Source organism: Lissotriton helveticus, chromosome 1_2, assembly GCF_964261635.1.
Source record: "Lissotriton helveticus chromosome 1_2, aLisHel1.1, whole genome shotgun sequence".
NCBI classification, from domain to species: domain Eukaryota; kingdom Metazoa; phylum Chordata; class Amphibia; order Caudata; family Salamandridae; genus Lissotriton; species Lissotriton helveticus.
In genome coordinates this window covers 237,257,109-237,272,781 of record NC_136058.1, presented here as the reverse complement: position 1 = coordinate 237,272,781, position 15,673 = coordinate 237,257,109, and positions in this window count along the sequence as shown.

Here is a 15,673-nt window from a genome sequence, read left to right as displayed (position 1 = left end):
AGAGATACACCATTGTCTGAAATACTGTGTCTCTGACTTATGGATACTTACATGCGGGCTTACCTTTATGTTTGATATGTACACCACTTCTTGTATTATTGTGTCTCCAAATAATTTGTAACTGTAATTGCTGATTCTCTCATTGCCTTGCCTTACCCTCATGTCAGAGAGGTACGCTTAGCATTCATTAATGTGCCAATTGTAAAACGAGCGTTTTTTTATTGTTTTTTTATTATTTTTATCGTTTCCACATTTACTTGTATTTCAAAACAATATCCGAATTATTTATCATTTGGATATCAAATATGCATGCCCAATAAGAATCCCGTTGTATCCAACAACAATAGCGAGCGCCTGTCCCATACTAGGCGAGCCCGTTAGTCTTTCTTCGAGCTCCATCATGATCACCACGTGATCGGTTACCATGACTTCACCACCTAACGCGGAAACGCAGCATTGACTGGCTGCCCCCGTACGGAGCACTTGATTCACATTGACCGAGTGAGTATTTTTCCGCTCCAAACGTCCTTCCCGCCTTACACTACGGCGTTTTGGCCTGTTCACCTTATGATTCCTTTATATTTTTGCCCTAGCAAACCTACCGCGGATTAATCCCGGCTGATTTTGAAATTACCGCATCCTGAAACTCAACAGGACACAACTACCGGTAAGCCCCGTTTTACTGTCCCCAACCGGACAATGCTGTAATTCACTCAAGCGTTTTTTCCAACACAGACAAGTAATCAATGCATGCTCATCATTCCAGATGCAGCTTCATTATTTTCTACTTGCAATCAAAGACCACACGTAGGACTCTTGACTCTGTGGTATGTTCTTTAATTCTATTTTTATGGCTATTTAATTTTGAATCACGCTTATTGATAGCCTTTACTCTCACAAATTTTCCCTTAATGTTCAGTAGTATTCCTTTCAATTGCGTGCTACGTGCTAGTGGTGGGCCACCCTGTACTCTGCTGGTTTCCCTACCCAGGCGCCCTATTTTCAACTTTTAAACTAAGCCATTAGTTTTCTCTGTGTCTCGGACTTGCTGAAACACAAAATAATTATTAATGCAATCGACTATCTAATTATTTAATTGTTTTGATACCACGTTTGTCCATTTCTACCCTTGTGATATTTAGAGGCATTAGTAATATCCCTCTAATTTGAATTCATTATACCTTTAATAGGTCTCTTGCCCCACCCCCTCGTCCTGATGAAGACCCCACAGCAAGGTTAAAGTACCCTGCAACCACAGAGGGTCGAAACGTCGACATTTTATTACTGGCAACCCCACGCCAAGATTTCGTATATTCATTATACCATGTGCCGTATGCCTCTCTACAAATAATGTAGCCATGTCTGATGGCAGTTGTTGCTATACCAATTATAGCGTGTATTGGTTTTTTGAAGTACTGATTTTACTGTCACAATTATCCCATCACTCCCTTTACCCTTTCACTATCACTTCCCCCTTCCCTCCTTGGGGCACTGTATGACTTTAATACAGTTGATTACATTTGATGTTATGTATATTCAATATACTGGATCCCACTTTGAAATAAAATCGTGTGGATCACAATAATTGTGTTTGATTAATTCACTTGAAGTGTATTTAATTGTTCCCCCTATATACTGGGACCCTTTCCTCTCATTTCCTATCGAACCCAGGTCCCAGTGACTTTGATTGGGTATAACCCCCTGTTTATAAACTCCATTTACACAAAAACGCACGGTGTTCCATCCATTTCGGTAATACCAGATGTGCTAAAACAAATTCAAGACGAATATAGTCCAGAACCCGCTTTAACTCTTGGTATGAAATTACTAAAAGACTTCAAGCAGGTCTCAGCTATATTATTAGCCAACATAAAGGGAGAAGCAGCAAACGTGGCGATCTGCCAGAGGTTAAAGGAGACAGATATAGCAGACCAACCAGCTGAAATTGCCAGAATCATAGAAAAATCCTATGAGGAACTAGGTAGAGATAGTTTAGGTGGAATACCAGTAAAACCACAACTGATTGAAAGTCCTGAAAAAATATTTTTTAATAATAATTCAACATCACAGAAAAAGAGCTGGGATGGAAACAAACAATCCAATCCTAAAGAAAAGAAATTCCAGTCCAGAGGCAGGTCTCCAAGGCGAAGAGAAAAATCTCCGAACCAAAGACACAGGTCACCCCAGAGTGACCCCTCTGGGAAAAGATATAACCTTAGAAATAGGGATAATATAAAGAAACCTGATAGATATCAAGACATTGATACACGTCCCTCTCAATCTTTTCAGACTTCCTCGCAGAAATCGGAAAGAAGAGGACGATCAGAACAAAGAGAAGAGCACGCCAAGTCCAAAGACAAGGAACCTGCTCAGCTAAAAAAGAAATTACAATTTCCAAAAAAGAAGGTAGCCAGTATCAAGGTAGTTAACAATGCCGAGAATACTGAGGACACAACTGAAAAACGGAGAATGGGCTCAGACAATGCTAGACAGCGCAGCAGAAGTGAGCATAGCTCGCAAAGTCCTTATGAATCATCTGGAGACAGTGGACACGAATGAATATCTTCAAGTGGAAACTGCAGACACAAGAGTTAGCAAACCTCACAAAATATACGAAATAACATTACGTATAGAGGGAGATAAGACTAGAAAAATAAGGGGACTATTTTGGGATAATCTCTCCAAGGGCTATGACATCCTTCTAGCTGAAAAAGACTGGCCACCAGAATTTGTCAGCGAGTGCCCTCATGGCGAAGAAGTAAATATGCCTGCCTTCTCAAACCACATCCCAATTCATAAAAAATACACACTTGCTAGAAAGTGGGCAGTAGCTCTAGCTCCTGCTTTATATAAAAATCACGTAGGATGGGATGAGGACTCTCCTCCTCACAAAATCCAGTTAAAATCACAACCTACTGCACAAAGGCAGTACCCAATTAAGCAAGAAGCAAAAAAACAGGTAAAAGAAATTCTAGATCAGCTAGAATACCAGGGGGTGATTGAAACTTGCACCTCACAAATGAACAACCCTTTGTTTCCGGTCTCCAAACCAGACAATTCATACCGTCTAGTTTTGGATTACCGACACCTTAACTCATGTTGCAAAACTTTTGCAGTGCAAAACTCACATAGTGCTGCACTAATGAATAACATAGTGCGCAAAAAATACAAAACAACCTTAGACATCTCTAATGGATTCTTTTGTCAAAACATAGCACCAGAGAGCAGATATTTGTCTGCGTTCTCAATAAATGGCACTCAAAAACAATTCTGTCGGTTAGCCCAGGGGTACAAGAACAGCCCGGGAGTATTCTCAGCGAGTGTAACAGAATTACTACAAATATATGACGACGAAGCATTATCATATGTCGACGACATATACTTAACAGATGATGACTTGGAGACTCACTTGAAGAGAGTGAACACCATAATACTTGGGTTCGCAGCAGAGGGTTACAAATTCAACTTTAAAAAATCCAGAATTGCCCATCTGACAGTCCTGTTCTTAGGATATGAATTATCAAGTGAAGGCAAAAGCCTGGCTGACAATTTTCTAGAAAAATGTGCCGTACTCCAAGCACCTAGAACACTAAAAAACCTACAGTCAATTCTAGGCTTCCTAAATTTCGGAAGAACATATATTGCAAATTACGCAGAAAGGGTCAAACCCCTTTATGATCTAATAAAACCAGATTTTAAAAGATCTAATTGGACTCAAATACACACAGAAATATTGAGATCCTTACAAACAGACATGCTAATTAAAACAAAATTAGAAACACGTGATAACACACGCAATCTTGTGATCCGAGTCATCCCAGGGAGATGCGGATTTACATACCTGACCTCTAATGAGGGAGAAAAGGTACCAATTGCATTCAAATCACACTTGTACACAGAAGCTGAACAGAAATTCAGCATTAAAGAAAAAATTGTTCATGCAGTTCAAACCGCAATAGCTAGAGAAAAAGATCAAGCAGACGGTAGACACATCACAGTCAGAACAGCTGAATCAGCCTTTGAGGCATTAACAACACCATGTAATTTACCAACAACAACATTGAATCCGGAATGGATACAATGGGTGAATTCAATCACAACGGACAAAGTATACTACTACTTTGATCCAGAACTAGAGGAATTAAAAAATCTAGAATATGAAAGAACATTCCCTCTGCCAATCGATATTTTGCCTTTATGACATTACACCTGTGTAATTTATACAGACGGACATGCTCAACCCCCCGTTTGGGGAGAACAAGCATACAACCCCACATGTGGGATTACAAAAGAAGTGTGGCGCGGAGGTAAACTAAGACCTCTATTAACAAAAACACACTCAGTAGAAACTAATTCAGAACAACAAACTGAAATATTAGCATTGAAAATGGCGCTAGACAATGCGAATCGCGAATTCCCGACACTTATAGTGTCAGATTCATATTACTGCGTCAAATCATATAACAACGATTTGCAGACATGGATTCAAAACGGTTACAAAGATGACACAGATGCAACAATAAAGCAGAAACTGCTCTGGGAACAAATAGCTCTTTTACAAAAAGAACTACCAAAGACTCACGTGACACACTCACTGAGTCATCAGCGTGATGGCGTTCACGTTGCAGGGAATTCATTGGCTGACACAGCCACAGCGGTAGCAACTAAATCGGCTCTCGTAGTTCGAAAAAAGCGTACATTAAAATACATTGACGGTGAAACAGTGCTGGCGGTGAAAACGTCATTAAAAGGCGACTGCTCAGCGCTACCGATCAACTATCCACTCAATTATACATACATAATCGATGCAAACTCCGTCCCATTTGCTCGAATCCCTGGAGTGGGGGATAGAGTGATTCCAAACATGGACAGGAGAAACTTGTTAATCGCAGACGCACATATGGGTGAGGGTCTCGGACACCTCAAACTAAAAGATTCTCTGGAAGAATTACAATCACGGTACTGGTGGCCAGGCATGAGCCTGCATCACACCATGTTTGTAAAAAACTGCCCAAACTGCAACAGAGATCGCAGTGGGGAGAGAAACAGCTTAATACCTCGTAGTTTTACTCCAGAAAAAATCAAGAGTAAAAAGCAAGGCTTGCGATTAACATATACAGGCTAGTTTCCACTTATGATGTAGACCACCAGCACTCGGCTGACGTCTGGACTGTTATACAAAGATTTGCGAGTCTAAATGGCATATACGCTAAGAGCATGCTACGTTTGACCATTGTTTTCACTCTAGCCCTCCAGCCTGAGGGGACACATGGCCAAATGAGCATAGCACAGCGGGAATCTTCTCACTTCCTTCCTGAGGGATACGGGATGGTGTAAAGAAAAAACCAAGGCATAAAGCAATCTATAATGGAAAGGTATTAGGTTCGGGAGCTGGGTGGGTCAAACATCTAATAAGTGTCCAACGTAGTCTAAATAACTTGCCAAGAAATTCTCTGAAGGGATTCAGTCCGTACAAATTATTATTTGGAACTAGGATGTTGATCTCTGACCTTGATAGTCAGACTTCAGTGGTAAAAGAAAAAAGCTTTGATATCAAAGACCATTTGGCTATTTTGCAGGACTTAAACAAAACAAGAAAAGACCTGAGCAACATAAAGTTGAAACAACAGCCAACAACCACTGAAGAACCACCACCTGTCCCAGCAAGACCTGTCTGGATTCCAAAAGTCGGGGATCTGGTCAGAGAAAAGATTGCGGTAAAGAAGGAATTTGGGCCTTCTTACAGAAAAGCAGTTCCTGTCTTGTCTGTCAACGGGACAAGATCAGTTGTACTACCGCCGCTTGCTGGTAAAAAGGAGAACCGAGTTGTATCTATCGACCTGGTAAAACCACAATCATGTGGCCGATAACAAATAGTAGGCCAAGTGGACTCCCAATAAGTAGCAGAACACCAAGGTTTGCTACCAGTACAGAGGTCCTAACTAAGAGGCTTATTACATTCGAAACGCCTACAAAAGAACAACAAGGACTATGCAACAATGCAATGGAACTTAGACCTCTGAAAACCCAAATAAAAACATTTAGCAGAGACACACCAATCTATAATGAAGTACCAAGTGCAAATGCAAGAAACAGTGATCCTGAACCAATTGGAACAATTGACAGAACTGCATCCGGCTACTTCATAAACTTCGATGATTCCTCTGAAGGCTTCAGTGAATCAAAGACACAGCCATCATCAAATACCTTTAAAGATAAAGCTAAAGAACTTTTGAAACAACTGAAAGAAACATATCTGGTTTCTCCATGGCTTGAATTTTGGGTGGGTTTTGGTGCATTTATCCTCATACTTTGGCTCATCATGGTACTAACTTTGGGACGCTTCATTGAGGGAAAATATGCTAAAATGGACACAGCAAGTCAGAAAATCAACTTGATCCTCAAACCACACACATCTTCACACGTCGAGAAAAGAGAACTTTCTTCAGCCAACTTCACAGCCAATCCTATACCGGGTGGGGTAGCATGGGATAACACTGACTATGAAATTTATGGTCCGGTCGAAATCCTGAAATATCCACACCAAATTAAGATCTCATTGAGTGACTTTGTAAAACCGAGCTCATTTGCTGATGATTGGGACTTCGAAAGCATTAATAATATGATGTCTGACTTAGTAATGTCTGCTAAATTTACCAAACATGATTATTTGCAGGGTTCTACAAATTATGATAGTATGTACTGTTATAACCACTATGGTAATCATTTTCTACATAGATCTGCACAACCTAGAAATGTTTTAAATTATAATCAATGGGAACATTGTGCAACCCCTCCAAAAGGAAGCTCAAGAACCGTTTACGACAAATATTCATATTTTTCAGGTTTTAACATAAGTAATGCTGAAACATTTTATTTCAAATTGTCAAATAAGACAGGGATGAAGACCATGATAACCAACACGAAATTGATATATTCAGACTCATTCTTTGAACAAATGAATACTTTTGGTTTTGATTATTGGGACAAAAATGTTGAATTGAAAAGTGTTTGGGGTACAAAAGAATGGCAAGTACAGGGTATAGAATCTTTGTTTAGAGCCTGCATGATCCCAGAACAAATTATATTTTTAAATGACACTGTTCAACAAACCACCTGTCTTGGCCTAGCCAAAATCAAAGACTTAAATAAACCGTCTATTCCAAAACCAACAATGAACAGCAATAGTTCTACAGAAGAAGAGATAAACGTAAATTATGTATTAAACAAAAACAGAACACATCCAGATTGGAAACAGTGGTTGATCTGGCCCACAGATACTAATAACTGTCAAGACAGATTCCTGAACAAAACACAGGGGTTCAAAATGACCAGGCCAGACCCTAGATATCCTCAAAGACATCACCCAGGGATAATAACCACCTACAGTGTGGGCAAATTATGCCTTCAATGGCTACAAACTTCCACACTGGCAGAAATTAAGCAACACCTAACTTTACTTACTGATGGTGCTGACTTGCGTGATTTCACTATGGGACCACGCAAACAGCGTCAAAAGCGTTTCATAGCAGCCTCTGTATATGCAGCATACAATGAGGCCTGGAAGGTTACTCAAATTGAAACAGCAGAGAGAATACGGGAAATTGACCGTATTAATTTGGAAAAATCACTTTCTGTAGTGGACAATGGGTTAATGACTCTGTCCTCCAGAATTTTTTCTTTGGACAGCATTGTGTCTTCAGCAATCGACATATTATCGCAAGACTTACTGTTATTACAACACGGTCAGTCCCAATTGCGTTCTATTGTACAGCTTGGCTGGACGTTACAAAATCTGCGTTCAGGCTATGTGCCTTGGCGTTTAATCAACACAACGTCACTATTCTATATCTTTAACCTTACTGATAGACAAATCAGTATGGCCCAAAAGGGAGCTGATTATACAATCCTGAGCATTGAGAAACTTGAGAGATTACCAGTGACAATGTCAGAACGACCTGTCAGTGAATGGATAATACATGGGATAATAAATATTCCAATTTCAACCTTCAGGTTTCAATACTGCCAAAAATATATACAGGCTGGCATGTACGAGAAATTGGGAAAGGGGTACCTTAAAACAACATGGGACCTGCCCTATTCACATGCATGTGTCAGTAATAAAGGACAGAAAGTGTTTCTTAGTGGCAATAATTGTGCAATGTCACTAAGCGGTACACTTCTGTGTAACGGAATTAGTTTGCACGGAGCCTGTGAAGGGAACTCAAATAACCTTTCATGTCACCAGCAAGGCGCACCTGCAACAGAGATAGAACCATTCTTTCAAAGACTCTATAATGGGAGTTACATTCTAATTGTAGATCGCAGATGTTGTACTCTTATGCCCGGGACTCCTTATCTCGTAACTACGACTGCGAAGGTCAAGTGCTGTGGACACTCATTGTTCCCCAGCTCCATTCCAGACAGGGAGGCAAGGGCATGGCCCAACTTGAAAATTACTTCTATTCGAATAGATACTTTAAGCAGAATGAAAACAGTGCTTCTTCAGACGCCGACCAGGCTCACGTCATCAAAAGAGACATATGATCTACAAGTCGCAAGGACGACTGCAGAGATACATTCATTGTTATCAACTAATTCCCCCATACATTTCGCAGAAATCCTGAATGAAATCTTAAATATTTCTGATACCAGTGGGGTCTCACAAGTATTTAAGACAGTATTTTCGATGGCATTAACACCATTCAAAGCCATACTGGGTATTTTTCCAGACTTCGTCCATTCGATTTTTGGCGGACTCCCCCTCATTTTAGGACTGATTGCAGGAATCCTATTCCTAGTCCTTATTTTTCGTTATGGCAAACCATGTCACAGACAAAACACCTGCGACAAGGGAAGAAACGATCCTAGCCATTGGATACCGGGACCGGATATCAAGAATCCTGGGACTATCCCGGCTTAGAGACCTGAACATGACTTGGTTTCTATCCTTTCGACCTATGTGGCAACGATGTGTTTTACCTGTATTAAGGTGCCTGCTATGCGGAGAAGAATGCGTGTTAGACACCTGTCTGACGCTACAATCGGATGCGCCAATGGATGCAGAAACATTGTTGAGTCCGATCAAGGCTCATGCTTTGTGCTGCCCTCAAAGGCTACCAATCCTGATGACGGCATTCGTGGAAGCTTCACCACTACGATTAAGGGGTAGTGAAGTACAAGATGAAAGCAGCATCGATCAGGTACAACCTTCTGTCAGCAATCCAAATCAGAATGTCAATGGAGACAATCATGCACATGAATGCATGGTTACACCTATTTCCGAGTTAATGGAACTCTCCCAGGAAGCTGTTGACAACTTTTTCGAAAGCCTAAATGATATGATGTTCTCACCAGAACAGAAATAGGGACTTTTGAACAAACTCGTACACGGCGTTCCCTGAATTTGGCCTTCAACTTTAATAACAAAGTCACATGAACAGCTTTCCCTCCAGTTCACGGACAGCAATTTTTTCAGCAGCCCCAAATTATTTTTTACAATTTTTCGGGTCACTTATCTTCTGCTTAAAGTAAGAGACTATTCCTAGAGAACTAAGATTTCTATTTTTAGACAGCTTATAGACATTAGCTGCCCGCTGGTATGTTCATTGTATTATATTCTGTGATGAAGTGGTCTCGAACTTTTTTCTGTATTAAGAGCCATTTCATGTGTAAATCTCATATACCAAATAGCATTAATGTATACAAATGCGTTATTACTTTAGCATTATTCTACAGCTTGAGTGCATACTATACATATGACTGCATTTCTTCCGTATATTTGAAAATTTCAAAATGCATATATGTATTTTGGGGTGGTAAGGTATACACAATACTCTATAAATATATTGTACTATGTTTTACTATGCATAGATTAGTAAATATGACCATAGTTAGCGTGGAGTGTGTGATCCCCCTATTCCTGACCCTATTCTGGTTAACAAACCAACAAGTTAACTAGCAGTCAGCCCATGAGGCAGCAAACCCCCATGATGCAGATACCGTTATCTGACGAAGCCACACTACGGCACAGGAACGTGTTATCTGATTAGGTCATAACGCTTGCGATCTAATTAGACAAGCGATATTCCTCCAGCCCCTGATAAGGCATACGGAGTTCTCATAACAAATCAAACCTATGACAACCTGGGAAAAACCCCTGCGGCCATTGTTTTGATTTCACCAAGAACTTCAGCAAAAGAATGTGCTAACGACCTGGTCGTATGACATCCTTATTGACGTATCTATGTCCATCCTTACGTCAATCTCGGCACCTTAAAGGTATAAATATTACCGATATTGCCCTATGCAAACACACGCGGTGGTGACGAGACGGAGCAGCCATACTTGCCGAAGCCCAGAGCAGAGCAGACCCCGCTGGCACAGCCCCGCCTTCCTGACGCGCTGAGAACGAGACGCACTGCTTTCTCCTGCCGAGAAATCCAGCACCGGCGTTTCCGGGTAGCCCTCGCAGGCAGCCTGGAATATCGAGAGCAGAGAGAGAGATACCATCCCTCATTCATCCTAACTTCCAGGTACAGAACTGAATAACCCCTCACAGAGAATTCTTTAGTCAGTCAATTGGCAAAAACAAACTTAACTTAAACTGTAACTTTCTATTCCCGCCCACGTATTAGGCTCAGGTCAGGTACACGGGGTAGGCGTATCTAGAAACACCAGTTGAGTACGTTTAGTCAAATGTATATGTGTATGTAATATATTTTATTCATTTTAAACCTTCATATGGCTTAGAAACCATATCAATGTTTTTACAGTATTATTTTATACTTCTGCTTTTAATGTATGCACTTTACTTAACGATAAGTATTGCAATAATATCGATCCATTTCTCTTGTACGAGAAAAGAGACTGATCAATAAATAACATCTTTTATTGAACACGCCCGTCTCTTCCTTTTCTCTACAATCTGATGAGACTAAGAATGCACGTACTGACTGAGTAAAATAAACTGCATTTTGTTCACACGACTCTCGAGATACACTCTTGATTAGGGGAGAGCAAAGTTGTCATGTTCTATGGTTGTCAGAAACTAAATCCCTTCTTGTCTAATCAGGGAAGTTAATTCCTTCCTGAACATTCGAGAAAGTTTCTAGTGAACTCTGAGCTAGCTGGCAAACCCAAAACTTTAAGTCTAATATCGACAGTAGTAGACCTAGTTAACGTCTGGTCTAGGCCTATACTATTGAAGGTATTATTCCAATGCGCAGAGCCTATTGGGATAATAGGAACTACACTACAATGGAATCTTCTTGCTGTAGTCAGCAGCGTTCATCTTCATTTGGCAATTTCAACTATTGCCAAATACTGCGGGAAACAGTGCTCAGTCTGTAAAACAATAAGTGCCAAGGCTCAAAGCTTAGCTAAGAAGATGTGCTTTGTTTTCTGTCTGTGGCCCTGGATGAAAGTTTGTTGAGGAAAATTATGTAATTGTCCCCAGGGTGCAGTAATGATGGAATCCGCATAGGTTCAGTGGACTCTGGTGCCCCAGAGTTGTTTCTTAGAAGGTCTGGAAGGAAAGCTATCCCAGTGGCAAAGTGAGCAAGGGAGCCATGCCTGGGAATACCCTGCCAACTTAGGGCAAACAAAGCAAACATGCTTTACATGACCGCGAGTTAGAGTACACACAGTAAGACTTATTTTTAAAGGTACGTGGAAATTAAGAGATTTGCCAAAAAATCTCAAGATGTTATGCCAATGCATATATTCAAACCTGGTTCACCAGCTCCATGGTTCGCAGCTCTGTTTGTTCTGCCACATCCTCTGCACATCAGCATATAGGAACTTGAGATACAAGCCCTGAGGGAGCAGGCAGTACCTCTAATGGGCATGAGGACATGGGAGGGGTATTGGGTGAGGGCACCTACAGTCAATGGCAAGGGACCGTACACAGAGTGTCAAAGCATAGTGATAACACCTGATCTGTCCAACATGCCTTCACAGCATATAAAGGACCCAAGTGACAGAGAGGACTCTCAGGACAGGGGTGATTAAAGAGGCAGGCCACACAATGTACATAGCACAGGCAGACAATAGAGGCACTGAGGAGAGAAGGCACTAAAACTCGCTAACAGGGTACACGTACAAATATACTACAATACTGAACACAGGAAGGCCATATTGAGTGTACCAACAGCCAAGCAGCACCATACCAAGAAGAACAATGATCAGTAATTAGGAGGAGAAATATGTATTTATGCAATCCAAACGTCCATGTGTTTCCCCCTCTATGGCCGGAGTATGGGGTTCAATTCAGCAGTTGTCCAATAATCCTGGGTGGAGCTGGTCTGCCTCAGAGGCCCATAGACAAACCAGCTATGCCTGCCCTTTACAGCCTTGAGTCAAATACTCATGTGGAACAGTGTTGCCCTGGTTGGGGAGGGACAGCAGGAATGTACACAGAAATACCAAGTACGCAGGGAACAAGAGGTTCACAATCCCCAAGTAGCACAGCTGGCATGGGCAGAACAGAGAGGGGCGATATGAGGAAGCAAGGAATAAGTGGAAGAAGGCTCTTGGCTTCATGAGGCTCTTGTTAACCTGCCCCCCAACTCAACTCAAGGGTGCACAGCGCTCTGAAGGGGTCCTGCCCTGGGTCACAAGGAGTGACGCGCTAGCAAAAATGCTATACATAAGTAGGTGCTCAGAACTAGTAAAGAGCCAACAAATCAGCTAAGCGAATACCATTCCACCCCTATCAACATGCTCTTTAAGTGTGCATTCCCAAAAAGCAACATAGATGCCGGCCGGTGAAAGGAGTCATGAAGGGTTATTATAAATGCAGTGGGGAGTAGTTCACTTTGCTATACATAAGTAGGTGCTCAGAACTAGTAAAGAGCCAACAAATCAGCTAAGCGAATACCATTCCACCCCTATCAACATGCTCTTTAAGTGTGCATTCCCAAAAAGCAACATAGATGCCGGCCGGTGAAAGGAGTCATGAAGGGTTATTAAAAATGCGGTGGGGAGTAGTTCACTTTGCAAGTGAAACTCAAAACACTTAGCAAACAAAATCACACAAGACCCTTAACCTGCTACAAAAAAGGCAAGTGTACAAGAAAAGGTGGGCAATAGTGAAGCCCATGTGCGCTGCAATTAACATGAATACTAACTCAAAGGACCACAATCAGCCCCGCAGTTGTGCACTGTTAAGAAAAGAAAACAAGCATTTGCAATGCAATAGGTCTCGCATTTGCTAGAGTTTGAGCTGTTGGCATTGTAAACGACAATGCCTTTTATTTACGTGTTGGTTTTTTAAACATAAATAAAAGGCATTGCCATTTACAATGGCAATTGCTTAAACTCTCGCAAATGCGAGACCTATTGCATTGCAAATGCTTGTTTGGTAAAGCTAATACCTCATGCGGGCTGACTTTTCGTTTTCGAAATGTTTCTTGGCTTATTTTCCTGCTGGCAGTCTAGATAGTAAGTACTTATAGGCTGTTTACTCCATGCCATTTAAAGCATTATTTTTCGGGGATTCTTTTCTAAGTAGTTCGAAATTTGGGACACAGCCAGTCAGTCAATTTAGGCCACTTATCACAAAGTCTCTTTCAAGCAGTAAAACAACCCCTTTGTAAGGCTTTACTGGCTCTTTAAGGAATTCTGTAGTATTGTGCAACAGTTATGGCGAGCAGGCCTTCCGCAGATGTGTGCTAGACCCGCAGTCAGAACTATTAAGTCACTGCTTACATCTTTAAGTTACTAAGGTTTATTAAGAAGGCAGATTAACTATCACCCCTCGCTGCGGACTACAACTGGTGCAGACATGTAGAGGCCTCCCTGCAGAGACAACCCCCTAACCCTATTGGCTGAAGGGCCTGCTGCCTGACACTGGCGAAACCCATCCTCCCTTAAAAGTCCGTGCTGGCAGACCGTAGGTTGAGACCTAGAAAGTCCTGGATAGCCAGGCAGCACTCACAAACAGCATGCTGCTGCATTCAGTCCAGCAACTTCGCTACATATCTCATCATGAGGAGCTGCACTGCCATACTTGCAGCAGCCTTGTCTACCGCATGCACAGTGTAAGTGATGTCATGTCACGACTGAAGGTTCTCAATATACATTATAAAATAACAGAAGTTTATAGGCTGTTTATTGCCTCCTTTAATGCCACTCCAAAGGGGCAGTATGGCACATTAGCAAGAGGAAAGTCACGGAGAACAACATAGAACTCTCTGTAACTTTACACACTCACTCCCTTCTCATTCAGTCCTTCGTTTCATAGTTTGAGAAATTGGTTTTGGCTTAAATATATAGTGTTTGTGAGTGGTTTCGTCAGAGTAATGCAATCCCTGGCTCTGTTAGAGAGGCATGTAGAACAACGGGACGTAGTACAACTGGAGCACTATTTTTAGTACTCTTGAATGCCTTTGTAAATTCCCCCTGAAACGTCCCAGTCTGGCACGCAAACTGCAAAGATCACAGTGCTTTCAAGCTGTACTGCTTGCATAACAATATTTCCGAATACCCCCATTTATTTCAAATACAGATGTTTTGGGGCAGTTCACAACGGCATATGAGTATGTAAGAGTACTATGAGTACCATGTTACGTGCCCCTAAATGCTTTTGTAACTAAGCTCCTAAATTTGAGAAGACCATGACTATACAGAAAAAAAATATGGCTGCAGTCAGGGTACAGGCGGAGGTCGGGTGGGCACAGATCAGGAGGGAATGGAGTGAGGTTAGGGGGGACCAGAGGTCACTGAGACAATGGCGAAGGCCAGAAGATAAATGAGAGGGTGGGCGGAGGTCAGGAGGTGGGCTCGGGTCAAGAGTTGGGCTGAGGCCTTGTGAGTTGCTCAAAGAGCATCAGTTTGTATTGGGCGAGTGAGTCGTGGTCAGAGGTGAGTGAGTTTAGGTGAGAGGGGTGCGGAAGTCTGCCGAGAAATTAAGCTGAGTGGGGACATAGGGGACAGATGAACGGGGCGAGCTGAGAAGCCGTCACACTATCATACATAGGAATAAGCCCCACATCACAGCTTAGTCACCGGCCAGTCACACGTTGTGTTAGCAGCTGTTTCGGTCCAGAAGGTTGGACCCGTTTGTGACTGTGCTTTTAGAAGCAGACCGAGCATGGCCCAGCAGAAAGCACCTGACCCTTTTGTACCCTCAGCCCCGGAGACCGCCCTTTATTATACACTTTGACAGCAGAACAACACGAGGCCAGATGCCGACTGGGAGGCCATTCTTGCAAATCTAGCAAATCTAGCATGCAGCGCGTTTCACATCTGGATGTGAATCGGACATTGGAACGTAGTTCAGACTAATATTGAGGCAAACCAGTCAAACTGATTTCTTTTGAATAAGGCCTTACACAAGAAATGGGAAATAAGCATTCGTCCTCGCTGCGCAGCTTCAAATAGGCCATGTCCTGCTTTGTGCCCTCCATGGTATAAATAGCACCTTGTATTCTCACGTGCGAGGTTAAATGACAAATAGAAGACTCTGGTGCAAGAGAAAGACTGATAAAGATATAGGCAGATATCTACTGAGAAAGAGGGCAAAAGACAGAAAATCAAAAACAAATAATTCTGAGGCAAATGTGTGTTTTGGCACAATTTCTCAAAGTATGCTTTCCTGTATTGGAAACCATAATGTGATTAAGCTGACAACTGTGATACTGGAAATAACGTGTATCACAAAGTCAGCATT